Consider the following 14,515-nt stretch of genomic DNA (forward strand, 5'->3'; position numbering starts at 1 on the left):
TTTCTTTCTTGGACTGATATTCTTTTTGGCCAATGATCTATGTGACTATAATTGACATAAATTTACCGTATCTGAATTATATCTTGTGGGTTTATGCCAGGAGCAAAACATTATTTGTGTTTATATCAGTAGGTGAACTTTAAAAGTGTGTCTGTTGACTTTTTGAACATCAACAAACTAAGTGCTGCAATATTCTTTGGCTTAGTTAATAAAATCCTAACTGAACACATGTGATGTGTGCAAACTGTCTTTAAAGACATACCTATGTGTTAATTTCATATTCATTTCTACTTGTCTCTAAATTTATATGTCAATTTTAAACAATATGCTGTGTTGTCATTATATGTTAAATAGTGACTCAATATTTAAGTTGCTACAAAGACTAATTCCATTTCAATTTAAAGGAAATGTCAGGAATAATATATTTTTACATTATGCAGACCAAGATTACTTCATATACTATTCATGACATCCTATATGTTATCCATCATATATATTATACCTGAAGCAGAAAGTATGCATATCATTCAGATAAATATTTATAAAAATTAAACTAAAAGAAACTTTTAAAGCAAAGGAGCAGTAACAAAAACAGGTTTTGCCTGAGATCTCAGCCGGTCAATGAAGCCCAACAAAAAATATTACTTATTAATAGAACTAAATATCTACCAGAGATTTCAAGAGTGCAGCACTTTGATTATTTCTAGGTTTAATTACAAAGACAAAAATGACCAGAGTGCAATCAATGTAAAATAAAACTCTAATCTTAAGATTAGAGGTTGAGGCTACTAATATTCCTAGGCAGAAGATCTGATTTTAAAGGACATGTAAAATGTAAGTAAAACATAAATGAAAATGTAAATGAAGTGTTCCCTGAATCGTAAAGAACCCACAATTTAGTTTTAAATTATATGCTGCAATCGTTGCTTACGTTTCATTGAAATTGTATTATGTGTATGTGAATCTGAGATAGGGTATTTGGAAATGCATATAATTCTTTTTTTTTTAATCTACTATAGTCATTCTAAAAGCTAGAAAACTGTCATCAGAAAATTGGATTCTTATGGAAAAATCTTTTTAAAATTACCTATTTTTAGGAGTTAAAATTAGATAGCCTGGTCACATTAGCAGAGGCATCAGAGGATGAAAATTACATGTGGTTTGGGAAATAATTAAAGAATAAAAAACTTAAGAATCTTTGTACCTGCATTCTAGATTCCATCTCAGTTTTTCAGAGATCCTGATCCATCAGTTTTGCCTCTTCCCTCAAAGTTCACATCTAAAACACTAAACAAATAGATTAAAAAAAAACCAAACCAACCCTAGCTTTCCACATTCTTGTTCTTCTCTGTGTACTATCCTGGTTTTCACTCAGATCTAAGTCTTAATAATCTATAAATCTAAAATAATTTAACTTTTCTGCGCTTCTATTTCCCTTCTCAACCTAGTGCCATTTGACTTCCACACTATCACTGCCCTAACAGTTCATTCTCATGTCAAGGTAACCTCCAAAGTGACAAAGTTAGGGGATACTGTTAATCCTTAATTTCCTTGATCTCTAGACAGCTACTGAAACTCCTTCTAGGTTTCCACGTCACCAACACTCTCCCTGATTTTCTTCATCCATAGCAACTTCTCATTTTACACAATCTATTTTCCCTGAGTGACCTCATTTATATCAGCGATTTTATGTACATTCATATGCTGATGACTCCCACTTTTGTAATCACTCTCATCTTGCTCCGAGGCTTCAGACCTATACTGCTTCTAGAATGACTTCAGGACGTCTTCATGTGGATGACATAGGATTTTCCAGCTGAACTAATCCAAGTTCATTGCTGGTCCTCAGCTCCCGTCGAAGTCTTTTTTGACTTCTATTCCTAATCTCTGTTAATAGATCACGTCTACAATATCCCAGAAAATTGTGAGTGACCCTTGATTCCTTCTTTTGTCTCAAATTATTTATTAGCTCACTAAAACCCTGCTAATTATATCACAAAAGTAGACTTGACTGTGTCCAGATCAATTGTCAACACCTCAGTCTATACCATTATTATTTGTTGCAAGGAAAATTGCATGGCCACTCAGCTGGTCTGTTTTCTTCCCCTCTTCATTTACTCCTATCTAGTTCACACTAATGACAGTGTTATTTTTCTAGAAAAATAAAAGGTAGGCACACCACAGTTCCAGGCTCCCCTGCTACCACACCTGTTTATACCATTTTGGCATTCTTTTGCGTGCAGGGGGACAGCCAATATTTCTGTCTATCACATAAATGCTTTACAATTAATCAGAAATCTGCCTATTATTCCAGCCTCATTTTCCATCTCCCTATATTTTCACCCTCTCATTTTACATTTATAAAAATTCTTTATTCTTTAAATGACCATTGGCAGCTCTAGATTTCTATTATTCTTAGGCTAGCAATCCCAGAGAAAAGAAAACCCCTCTTCCACATTTGCTCAGTAAAGACCTGGGGGAGTTCCAGGTGGCTCTGCTTGGGTCAGTGGACTGATGAACCAATGCCTGTGGCCAAAGGAATTCAGGGCTCTGACTAGTCAAGGCTGGCTCGTGTGCCTGCCTCTGTGGGGAGAAGTCTGTTCCACCTACACTTCATGGAATAGCTCCCTCATTTTGAGGAGTCCTGTCACCAGAATCACGGGAAGAAAATGGCTACAAAGGAACTACTATAAGAAAAAGGAAGAAGATGGGGAGACCACATAATGTATTTCTGGGAGCTCAGGATGATTTCTTAGCACTGAACTGCCATCCCCTCTCTTCACAAGTAAATTGGCATTCAGCTGGGTTATAGGGAGCAAGTTCTAATCGTTTTTTTTAAGCAGTAGTTTCTTTTTATTCATTAATTTATTGGGTGGGGGGAGGCAATTAGGCTTATTTATTTTTTTAATGGCGGTACTGGGGATTGAACCCAGGACGTCGTGCATGCAAAGCACATGCTCTATCACTGAACCATACCCTCCCTTGCAGCAAATTCTAATTTTAATAAATCATTTTCTTTTTGAAAATCAGCATTTCCACGTAAGGCATATTGTGGTGAAGGAGACTATATTGCATATTTCTGTCTTTATTTTCAGATGTCTTCTTTCATTCTAATTCTTCCATGCTTTCTGTAGAAGTGGAGCACACTCCAGGGACAGGTGGGAATCAATTGGTCTCAGTCAGCATTGGTCTTCCTTTTTTTTCCCCTACTCTTTTCTAACTTTCTACCTCTCCCCTCACCATCACCTCCTTATCCAGTTCCCCAAACAAAAAAAATAAGCAGAGAGTTTAATCAACTGGTATTTAGATTCAGATTCAACAAATGTTGAGGACGTATCATGTACCATATGCAAAATCTCAGAAGCAGGAATTGTGTATTCTTGTTGGAGCACAAATGCTGTCCAGCTGCGTACCAGCTTATGAGGGGCCAGGAAAAGAATTCTGAAATGTGCTCTGGCAGCTCTGAGGTGGCAAAATAGGTGATCATGATATTCAGATAAATAAAATATATTTGTGTTTGGGTTTGTTTAAAACTGGCGTTCCTGTGAACAACACACAGCTCATGTGACTTGTCGCCACTTTTTCCTCATACTTGTCTTTCTGTTCTTTCCATTCCTCTTTATTTTTTTTTCTTCTTATTTTCCCCGGAATTTTCCAGTTTCATGGGAAAGCAAAAAAATAGTCTACCCTTGATTTTATTATAATTTTTATATCCTTCTTTCCAACTCTTTTGAAAATCCTCTGAATCCTCCTTCCATTGTAGGTAAATTCCCCTATTTCCTCAATATTTCTGCAGGATGATTTATCTGGACTATAACTCAGCACTGAGAGCGTCTCTCACATTGCATCTTTCTCCAGTGGAGGAAGCTCATTTTCTCATCTTTCACGAGCAGCAGGACAAGAGGTGTTTATCCTTCTCCAGATTCCTCACCACCCATATCATAGCATGACTGCATTGTCCTCAAGTAAAGGCACACACGAATTAAAATGGGAGGCTCCAGAGTTGCAATCCTAACTCAGGCAGTTACTAGCTGTCTAACTTCAAGCGAGTGATAATCAAGATTTATACATCTAAGTCAATGACTCATCCAAGCACTCAGACAGTATCTAGATCTCTGCAATTTTAATGAATTAATTTCCACTCATTCCCAGGACTAATCCTGAATCTTGTCAGCTTGGATCCTCCTCAAAAATTTGAAATTCCAAATATCCAACTTTTTATCTTTCTATATTTGCTACCTGCTCTTACACAATGAAAGACACTTGCAATGAAAGTCCTTTGTTCTTACCGTTTCTTCTGGTCATTCAGTCTCTTTCTAGACTCTTATCCATCCCTGCATGGTTGGAAACCTCTGTTTGATCATGAAAAATATTGTTCCACTAGTTGCATTGATGTACTGGGAATTTTTAAGAAGATCAAAGTATCAATTAGAATATTAACTTTATTTTACTTTTCATTTATTTATTCCCCTCCTCCCCCACAACTTGTACTTCACCCTCAGGAATACAAACTTCAGGCAGTGAAAGGAACTGGAAATGGCATTTCTAGTGGAAGGAGTGAAAATAGGAAAGGAAATTTTATACCTTACCCAGTAATTTTTTTTTAATAAACAATAAAGGAAAAAAAAAAAGCTGCCAGGACTATGTTAGTAAAAGATAAGATAGTAAGGAAATAAAGACTTGGAAAATTAAAGAACAAAAAGTGAATGTCATTTGTAATCATCACAGGCTTAACTTCAATAAAAAAGTGAGTGAGTTATTAATTGGTATCATGTTAATTATGCCAGCATTTGACAGCAGAATGTGAGATGTATCATGGAAAAACCAAAGTTTAATAAACTTCTGTGGTACCTTCATTGCATTTGGACTCAATAGTCTCACCAAAGAGATTATACCAAAGTAATATTTTAAGTGTTCTTTTAAAAACTAGGCATGCAATCTATTTTTAAATTGAAGTATAGTTGATTTACAATATTGTGTTAATTTCTGGTGTACAGCATAGTAATTCATTTATACATATATATATTCCTTTACATATTCTTTTTCAATATAGGCCATTACAAGGTATTGAATATAGTTCCCTGTGCTATACAGTACAAACTTGTTGTTTATCCATTTTATATGTAGAAGTTAGTATCTGCAAATCAAGAACTCCCAGTTTATTCCTCCCCACCTCCTTCCCCCCTGGGTAACCATAAATTTGTTTTCTATGTCTGTGAGTCTGCCTCTCTTTTGTAAATAAGTTCACTTGTGTCCTTTTTTATTTTTTTAAGATTCCACATATAAGGGATATCATATGGTATTTTTCTTTCTCCTTCTGGCTTACTTCACTTAGTGTGACAATCTCCAGGTCCATCCATGTTGCTGCAAATGGCATTATTTCATTCTTTTTTTAATGACTGAGTAGTATTCCATTTTATCTATCTATCTATCTATCTATCTATCTATCTATCTATCTATATATATATCTATATATACACACACACACACACACACACACACTACAACTTCTTTATCCAGTCATCCTTCGATGGACATTTAGGTTGCTTCCATTAGACATGTAATCTAAAAGAAAAAAAAGTATGACTATTTTAGTTAAAAGTGAAAAATTACAACAGGAAGCTTTTCTTTCAGCTCATGTTTCATTTGGATATGAATCATGATCTCTGCCATGATTTCTAGGTCACTAAAATGCATTCAGAAATATTTCTGTGAATATAGTTCTGAAAAACATGGAGACTGCATCAACATTTTTCGTTAAGTTCTTCACTTCAGTGATTTCCATGGTGACGTCTATATCAGTCTATACATAGTGCATATATAAGTAGATTCTTTATATGGCAACCAACTAGCTTATTTTTCACAAAGTTGGACAAGAAAATTTCTATGAATTCTCAGTAGCTATGGCCTTCTACCAGGGTTCTCACAACCAGCCATAGGACAAACCAATCTTGATTAGATGTAATTTTTGACTGATGACATGTATTAGAATATGGGGCTAGATCTGTAAAATAACATGATTGTTTTCAAACTCTGTTGGAATGAAATGACATCAGAAAACTTGGTTTGAGCCTGGTCTCCCAGTGCCAAACTGCTTCGTTTTACTCTGCTTCAAAGTATGGGTCCTAATCTACCTTCTTCTCCCCCAAATGGTCCTACATGTTGCAAATATGTTGGCACAGTTATACTCAGGTCCATATCTCGAAACTATAGTAAACTTAAAAATTATGGTAAACATCTGCCCTCAGAGAAAAAGAGGCATTAATAAGTGTACTGATTATGCAGATAATTCTTTCAATGATTTATTTCAATAGTAGAAACCTGGCTGTTGTATTGATAATAAAACTACACTCTAATAAGACCATTTTTCTCTTAAGTTCCTATTTTATGTGTATTAGGGATATAATCCAGCTCTACTATATGAATATGGGCTAAAACATTTAAAAATTAAATCTATACAGGAAACAGAAGATACAGGTTCCAGGGAGAGTGAACATGTGATATTAAACAAGTTGTTGAACTTCTCTGTGACTTGCTTTTGCATCCAAAAAGTAGAAGGTCGTGCCTGTTCTTCACAGAGGTGCAATTTGGGGAATAAGAATTAATATTTGCAAAACACAAGTTCTGAGAAAGAACTCATAAGTTCCAGGGTTTGTGATTTATCACATAAAATTGTCAGTACTGCCTACCTAAGTTGGTTATGTGAAAACTAGAAAAACCCCGAAGTCTGCAAACCAATCACAGAAATTTTGATTTGAAAATTATATAGCTATTAGTGCTGATTTAGAATGTAAAGATAAAATAAACTATACATTTAAATAAGTTTGATTTAAACTATAAATTCTGGATTAAATCAAATTTCCTGAGATCTAAAAATTTACTAAGCACCTACTGCATGCCAAGGAAGCACTGTTCCTAGCTGTCCTCAGGTAACTGACAGTCTACTAGGAGAAATGAGAATATTGAATCCTTCAAGAGAGTGGAAGTCATCTGAGCAATTAAATTCACAAATAAAACAGAAATCCCCAGCTTTGGCTGTCATGAAAAGAAAGATAAAATAATGCCTATCACAATTGGTATTGGATATGGGTTAGAATAATTTTCAAGTGTTAAATTTTGGAACAGAAGCTATGTTTTTTAAGTTAATCTCCCAGAAGTTAGACACAGTGCAGAAACACTCAGTTGACAGATTCAGATAAGAGATTACATTCTACTTAACATATTTTCAAATGATATTTAAAATGACTATCCTGTCAACTTTGCTCATTGTTAGGGTAGCTGATAACTGTTCACAGAGAAGGAAAAAAGAAGAAAGAAGCTCTCCTTTCCCATTTATTTATTAGAGTTTAAGACTGCACTTGAATAACCATCACTCACTGGCTGGAACACTGCCATGAAGTACAAATGTTGACAAATAAATGAGGGTAAAAACCCAGACAATGACAACAAAACAATGTTAGCATTTCCTTTTTCATTCAGTTGTAATTTTGGCATTGTTGCTTATTTAATTCTTGGAAAACTGGGGCAAGATTTATGACTACCAAACAATCTACATGGTCTAGCAATTAACCTGAAATTTTACATTACTCTCAGTTTTAATTATTCTCTTAAAATTGAACATATTACAACTATTTTGATTTTGAGATTGAATCAGTTGGGCAGTAGGTAAATGTATGTAAAACTCTAACGTTGATACAAATAAATCCTGTTCTTGGCCTTCAAATGGTGAATTGTGAGTAAATGGCAATAACTAGCACAAACTCAATCTTATAATGGTTTTCTGGTAAAATATTTCATTACATATTTCACCCATGTTACACCACTTGTTTACACGAATAAAGCTCACACGTGCTAGAGAATAATAATTATATTATCTATTGATATTTTAATCACTCTGCTTATCTTTCCCATGCCCTCTTCTCCTCCCCATCTTTAGGGACTGTGTTTTAGAGCAGTGAAAGGGTTAGCTGAGTGCCAGATAATGTTCTGGTCTATTACAACTAAACAGTTCTTGCTTAGCTCACCAAGAGCGTTGGGTTGTGGTCAAATCATGTATAGTCAATTCACCTAATATTTCTCTTCCCTGATGTAAGTTAACATCTATCTGTTGGAAGCAAAGTGGAAACTTGCCTGTGTTCTCAGCTATTCGGAAACTTCACTATGAAAGTTTCACAATAACTTAGTTTTAATTCTTTAAATTGTGTATACGATAACATTAGAGTTGAGAAACATTTTTTAACCCTGATAAATTTCAGGGATGACTTTATGACAGTTACATAAATGAGTATATTATGAAAATTAAAAAAAACCCCTCTTAATTGTAAAGAGATTCCATGTATTTTTCTTTAAAGAGTCTGATGAGGTATGGCTCCCTGGTTTCATTAGAAAGGGGAGTGGGAATCAAAGGAGCTTGACAGTTGGTTGATGTGTGTGCCGAGCTACTAAATCATTGCATTCATGCTAAGACCTCCTATGTGCTCCCATTAAATCCCATTCAGCTCATGAAGTAATATATGTACTGTAGCCTATGGCTGGGTTATCGCTGGGTTTTTTTTTTTTCTCCCCTGTTAAATTCTCACAAACTCAAGTCCTCTAGGCTTTCCTTTTAAAGTTTTATATTTACTATGGTTAGATCTCAAAAAACAAAAGTTGAGAAAAAAGGAAAGCCGTAAAAATACATTTACAGTGTGACATCATACTATATATATATTTTTAATGTAAAATTATATTTTAAAACACACACCAAACTCAGGATAATAGTTGCCTCTGGGAAGATTCAAGGGTAATAGGAGTGAGGACTTGAACTTCATCTATAAAACGCTGCTGCTGTTGTTTTTGAGGCATGAAATCTCTGTTGATTTGGGAAGAGAGTGAGGTATTACAGTATTCTTTGAGTTTCTCGGCATTCTTTGAAATATCATGAATAAATGGCGTGACAGAGTAGTGGTAAATACACAGGGTCTGGAGAGAGACTGCCTGCATTTAAATCTGCTCCGTACTACATGACCAGGGGAAAGTCACTTAACCTTCCAATGCCTCAGTTTCCTAATTAGTAAAACGGTGTTAATAATAAGTAGTACCCACCTTTTTGGCTAGTTGAGAGACGTAGATGAGGGAATGTGTGAAAAGTGCTTAGAATAGTTCTTAGAACATAGTAAGTATTCCGTAAATTAATTACTAATTAATTTTTTAATATCTCAAAATTTTTTCTATAGGCTTATCTTTTTTAATTAAAAGAACTTTTATGAAACATACTTATTACTGGATAAATATAGAAACAATGTGCATATAAAACAATTATAAATGTGTTTAATTATTTAATCAAGCTGCAGTAAAATATTTCCCTACTTCACTCCAAGTATTAAGAGGCCACTTCCTTCCACCTCGCTATTCTGCCTCTCATTCTCTAGGATTCTCAGTAATTCAACTGTCTGATCTTTCTCTCTTCTATTTTTTACAGCATCAATCTTCTTATTTCTGAATGTACAAAGTACAACCCAAATAGTTCTGAACACAAACACAGCAAGTATGCATTTCTTCTTTTGGCGACAGTAGCTTTAGTAGTAACTGAAAGGCAGGATAGATAATGTGACACGCGCTTTACTTTCAGCCGACTTGTTAATATCAGCTCTGAATTTTTCATGATGGCTTCGGTAACCTGTAGCCTGGAGCTGAAGCTCTGGGGGTTTCCACCACAAAGAAGTGGATCAGCTGAGCTCTCACTTCCCATCTGGCACTGGGTGACAGGAACAGTCAGGGGGGCTGCAGGAAACCTGAAGAAGAAGAAAGCTGATGTGGGACACTCATTGTAGTGCAGCAAAGGCTAAACATGTGCTGTTGTATGGATGTATCTCTGAGACACTTGTTTATCACTGGCTTCAGAATCTACTTAGCCAGTGTGTTTAACGTTAGAGTCACCAGAACAGCTGCCGCTCGTGTAAGTAATACCCTCATACACGGCGGCATCCTGATTTGCCAAACCAGATTCAGGACCTCTCGGCAGTGAATGTTTCATGCTGCCTGGCATGCTTCTTATTTACCCACACAGGCAGGCGTCCACGTGCAGGCACATACACAGACCACACGATCGAGATTCCGAGCTGTTTGAAATTGTAAACCATTTTCGTTCCATCACAAAGGTAACAAAATGATCTCAAAGTTCTCACAGAAGCTGTATTTTATGTCTGAAAGTCAAAAAAACAGAAGGTTGTTTGAAAGGGATGGGAGACTCAAATATATTCATATGTGAGAAGTCAAAAACAGTAAAAAAAATTTTTTTTAAACAAAATTTGAGCATTTACCCTTCTTGAGTCTTATGGTGGTTCTATCATATTTATTGAAATACATAGTTTCCCTCTTATATTTAGGAAATTGGATCCCGATATACTTGATTTTATTTTAAAAAACTATAACAATTGAGATTTGCTCTGCATTTCTTAGAATGCAGGAGTATTTACAAGCACAATAGGAGCAAGGTATTCTCTTAATTGCAGTATTCTTTGGCCACATCCCTTTGTTTCTGTTCTATCAAGAGAGAAGTTAAATAAATAATGCTTAGTTTGTACAGGGAAACAAATTGTAGAGCTCGTAATACTCCAGCCTTGAATAAGAAACAATGAAAAAGAATAAATATATATGTTGCTAGTATGAGTTTTTAAAATTTTTCATCAGCAGAAAGAACCAGATCAACTTTTTGAAGTAATTCTCACTTTTATTTTCTTCTTATGTTTCACTATCTTCAGTCTGCCACTCCCATATTTCTCTAACTTATAGATGCATTTCACTGTTGCTTTTAAGTGTGTGAAGGGTGTCATTTTAAAAAGCTGATTAACATTTACTAGTGTTTTCACCTCTTCAAGAAGGTTGACTTTCAATATTCAAATTGTATTAAGATAGTATAAAAAAGTATACATTTATAGATAAGTGTTAGTAACTAGAAAGTTGTACAGATTTATTACAAGGAAACAGTTAAAATATTAAGCAAATAACTTCATCTACAATTATAAACTCAATACATTTTGATGACATCCTCCAACTATAGAATGACTTTGTTGAAACCTACATAGGAGTGTCCTCATGTTTAGCTGTGCACAGTCCAGCATGTTCACAATCTTGTAAAGGATTAGGATTGATAATTCAGTAAGTTGAAGAGTTTCTCACTCTGTTTTTAAAATTATTTTACTGCAAAGGAATAATAAAGGTTTTAATAACTGAAGCCAACCTACGTTTTGTATAGCAGATGGAGAACTGAAGATTATAATTTTAGCTCTTGAACAAGAATTAGACTCTTTTGACCATTATCCCTACCTGTTCAGTTGTGTTTACTAAATAACAAATTACTTCCAAGCTTAGTGGCTTAAAACATCCATTTTATTTTGCTCATGACTTTGTGGGTCAAAAATTCTGGAAGGGTTTGGCTGCTCAGTTCTCATTGGGGTCTCCCATGTGGTTGCAACCAGAGGCAGGTAGGGCTGAAGTTCTCAAAGTTCACCTGGTCTGGACATCCAAGATGGCTCACTCTTGTGACTGGCTCTTGATGCTGGCTGACAAACGGGATCTCAGTTGCACTGTCGACCAGAACACCTGTGCAAGGTCTCTTGAGCATGGTATTGGCTTTCTTACAGCACGGAGGCCCGAGGATAGTTGGGTTTCTTACATGGCAGCTCACAGTTCCAAACATAAGTGTTCCAAGGACAAAGTTAAAAGCTGCCTTGGAATTCACAAAACAGCACTTCTGCTGAATCGTACTGGTTATGAGTGAGTCTCTAAGGCCAGCCCAGATTCGGGGGAGGGGACAGAATGGCCACTTCTTGATGGGAAGATTGCAAAAGATTTGTGGACATATTTTAAAATTATCACGCTGCCCTCTTTATGATAGCAGTAGATAGATCATTTGAAAGACAACATGGAAGTCCTAGGCCTTTTCACCATGAGCTCGATGAAGGACTATCATTTTAATCAATGTAGAGCTCAGATCACCTCAAATACCTTGTAGTATCTACGACAGTTTGCATTTTCCAAAAATGACCATAACAGTATTTCTAGTCTCACCTGCTCTTTCAGAATCCTGCCACCTCCCCATCGAGAGGTAGAATCTCTTCCGCGTTGCCGTGAAATCAGACAGGCCTTTGAAATGATGGCCTTGACAAATAGAGCACAGAAAAGTGACACTGCATGATTTCCAAGACTAGGTTCACAAAAGATGCTTTGGTTTCTACCTGAGATTCTCTCTTGGGAATGCTCACCCTTGGAACCCAGTCACCATAGCGTGAGGAAGCCCAAACTATTTGTGGAGACATGTCAAGATGCTCCAGTTGAGAGCCTTAGCTAAGGTCTCAGAGTCAACTGTAAGCCTTCAGATGACTCCAACCCCAGCCTTTGAGCCACTCTAGCTGATGCTGAGTGCAACAGAGATAAAGCTATTTCTGCCAAGCCTTTCCCCAATTGGGATCCATGGGTAAATTAATGTTTTGGAGTGATTTGTTATACAGCGATAGATAACCAGAAACAGTGACTTCTAACCTGCAAGGCAGTATTGCATTTGAAACAACAAAAGAACTATCTAATTTGCAAATCAATCTTTGCTCTCAAGAGTAAAGCAGAAAATGCATTTCAAATATTTTTTTGGAGTCAACAGAAATAAAGGCAGAATGGAATGGTTATCAATTTATAGATTCCCCAGGCTAGTCTTCAATTACTGAAGAAATCTAGTGTGGTGAATTTAGTAGTTTTCAAGCTCTATGACACCACCAATAGATTTTTAGAGCAGATTAATCAGAAATATGCTGTTACACACCCAGTTAACCTGAGAGAAAGTTCTTTCCTTTGAGGAATTGTGTATACGTGATGCAGCTACAGATAAACATTTATTGAGTTCTTATTAGGTTCCAGGCACTGTTCTATGTGCTGGGAATACAGCAGTGAACAGAAAAGTTGTTAATCTTCTCATGGAGTTTATATTCTAGGAAATTAGTAGAGATAAACAAAAAGTGGACACATACAGAAGAGATAGATAGATAGATAGATAGATAGATAGATAGATAGATAGATAGATAGATAGGTAGATATAGTATCAGTTGGTGATAAACGGAGGAAAATTCAAGAGAAGGAAGATAGCAAGCCCAAGGATGGACAGAAGGAGATAATCACATCTGGGGTGGGCAGGGAAAGCCTTGCTGTGATGTTGAGATTTCAATAAAAACCTGAAGGGAACAACAGAAGTTATCTGGGAAAGGATGTTCCAGGGAACAGAAGGAGTGCCAGCATGGTGGTATAGTCGTGTAGAAGCAAGAAGGCCAGGTTGTTGGGGCCTAACCAGAGGAGGCCGCTGTGGGAAATAAAGGAAGGAGAGAAGGAACCAGACTATCTAGGGCCTTCTCAGAAATTATAAAATTTACTGTGCATGAGAAATTAATCTCTGGGAAAGGTTTGAACAAAAGGATGACATGATATAATCTGGATTTAAAAGGAGTCTTTGGGCTGCTGGAATGAGATTTTACAGTAGGGTCAAGAGTGGGCTAATCAGGCAGATGAAAATAGTGACTGGAACCAAGATGATAATGATGGAGTGGTAAACGGGTGATTAAATTAGAATCCATTTTAATGATAGAAAGCCAATAGATTTACTGATGGAATGAATTGGATATGAGTTTGAGACAAGAAAAGAATTCAGGGATGACTCAAGATGTTTTCGAGTGAGCTGCTAGAATGATGAAGATGTTATTTATTCATACGGTGAATACTGTGGGAGAAGATGCTTTGGTGGGCAGATCAGGAACTCTTTGGACATATTAAGTTCGAAATGTTTACTAGACATCCAGTTAAATAATAACTACTACAGTCTGAAGGTTAGTAGAAACATGGAATTATCAGTTTGGGAGTTTTCAGTGTTTTGATGTTTCATCAGCTGGAAAAGTCCATCAAGGCATCTTCTGCTTTTTATGGGACCTGATGTAAACAGTCATAAAGGGCAGGCCAACACTAATTCTGATCCACTATTTCATAGATTAGATATACCTGGAAAAGAACTCCTTATTCTCATGAAGGATTAAGAGATAGTAAAACTGACTTATTAATACTGATTTTTTCTTTGAATTTGAACTCCACAGCACAGTCTACTTAGAAAACAGCATCTGTAGCTAGTATTTTCTTTGCCTGAATGTATTCACAATGTAGTGTTGCGGAAACAGTAAATTATTGTTAATACAATTCAGTTGAAGAAAATCTTGCTTGAATATAGTTTGTATCTATAACTCTCAAAGTATTTCTCTTGGTAAATGCTGTTATCTACCACAAATAACACGCCCTGACAGAAAGAAAGAAAGCAGAAATTGCACAGTCTTGCAGATAGCCAGTGAATTTGCATATTTGCGTATATTTAAATATAACACATTATAATCAGAAATATCACCAGTTTGGCCCGATGCTTGAGTCACCTTCAACTTGCACACACAAGTGCAAATGTTGCTATCTGGGCCACATTTCATTCCTAGACTCAACAGTGCAAATTAAGCCA

The sequence above is a fragment of the Camelus ferus genome, chromosome 2, assembly GCF_009834535.1.
Source record: "Camelus ferus isolate YT-003-E chromosome 2, BCGSAC_Cfer_1.0, whole genome shotgun sequence".
Classification (NCBI taxonomy): Eukaryota; Metazoa; Chordata; class Mammalia; order Artiodactyla; family Camelidae; genus Camelus; species Camelus ferus.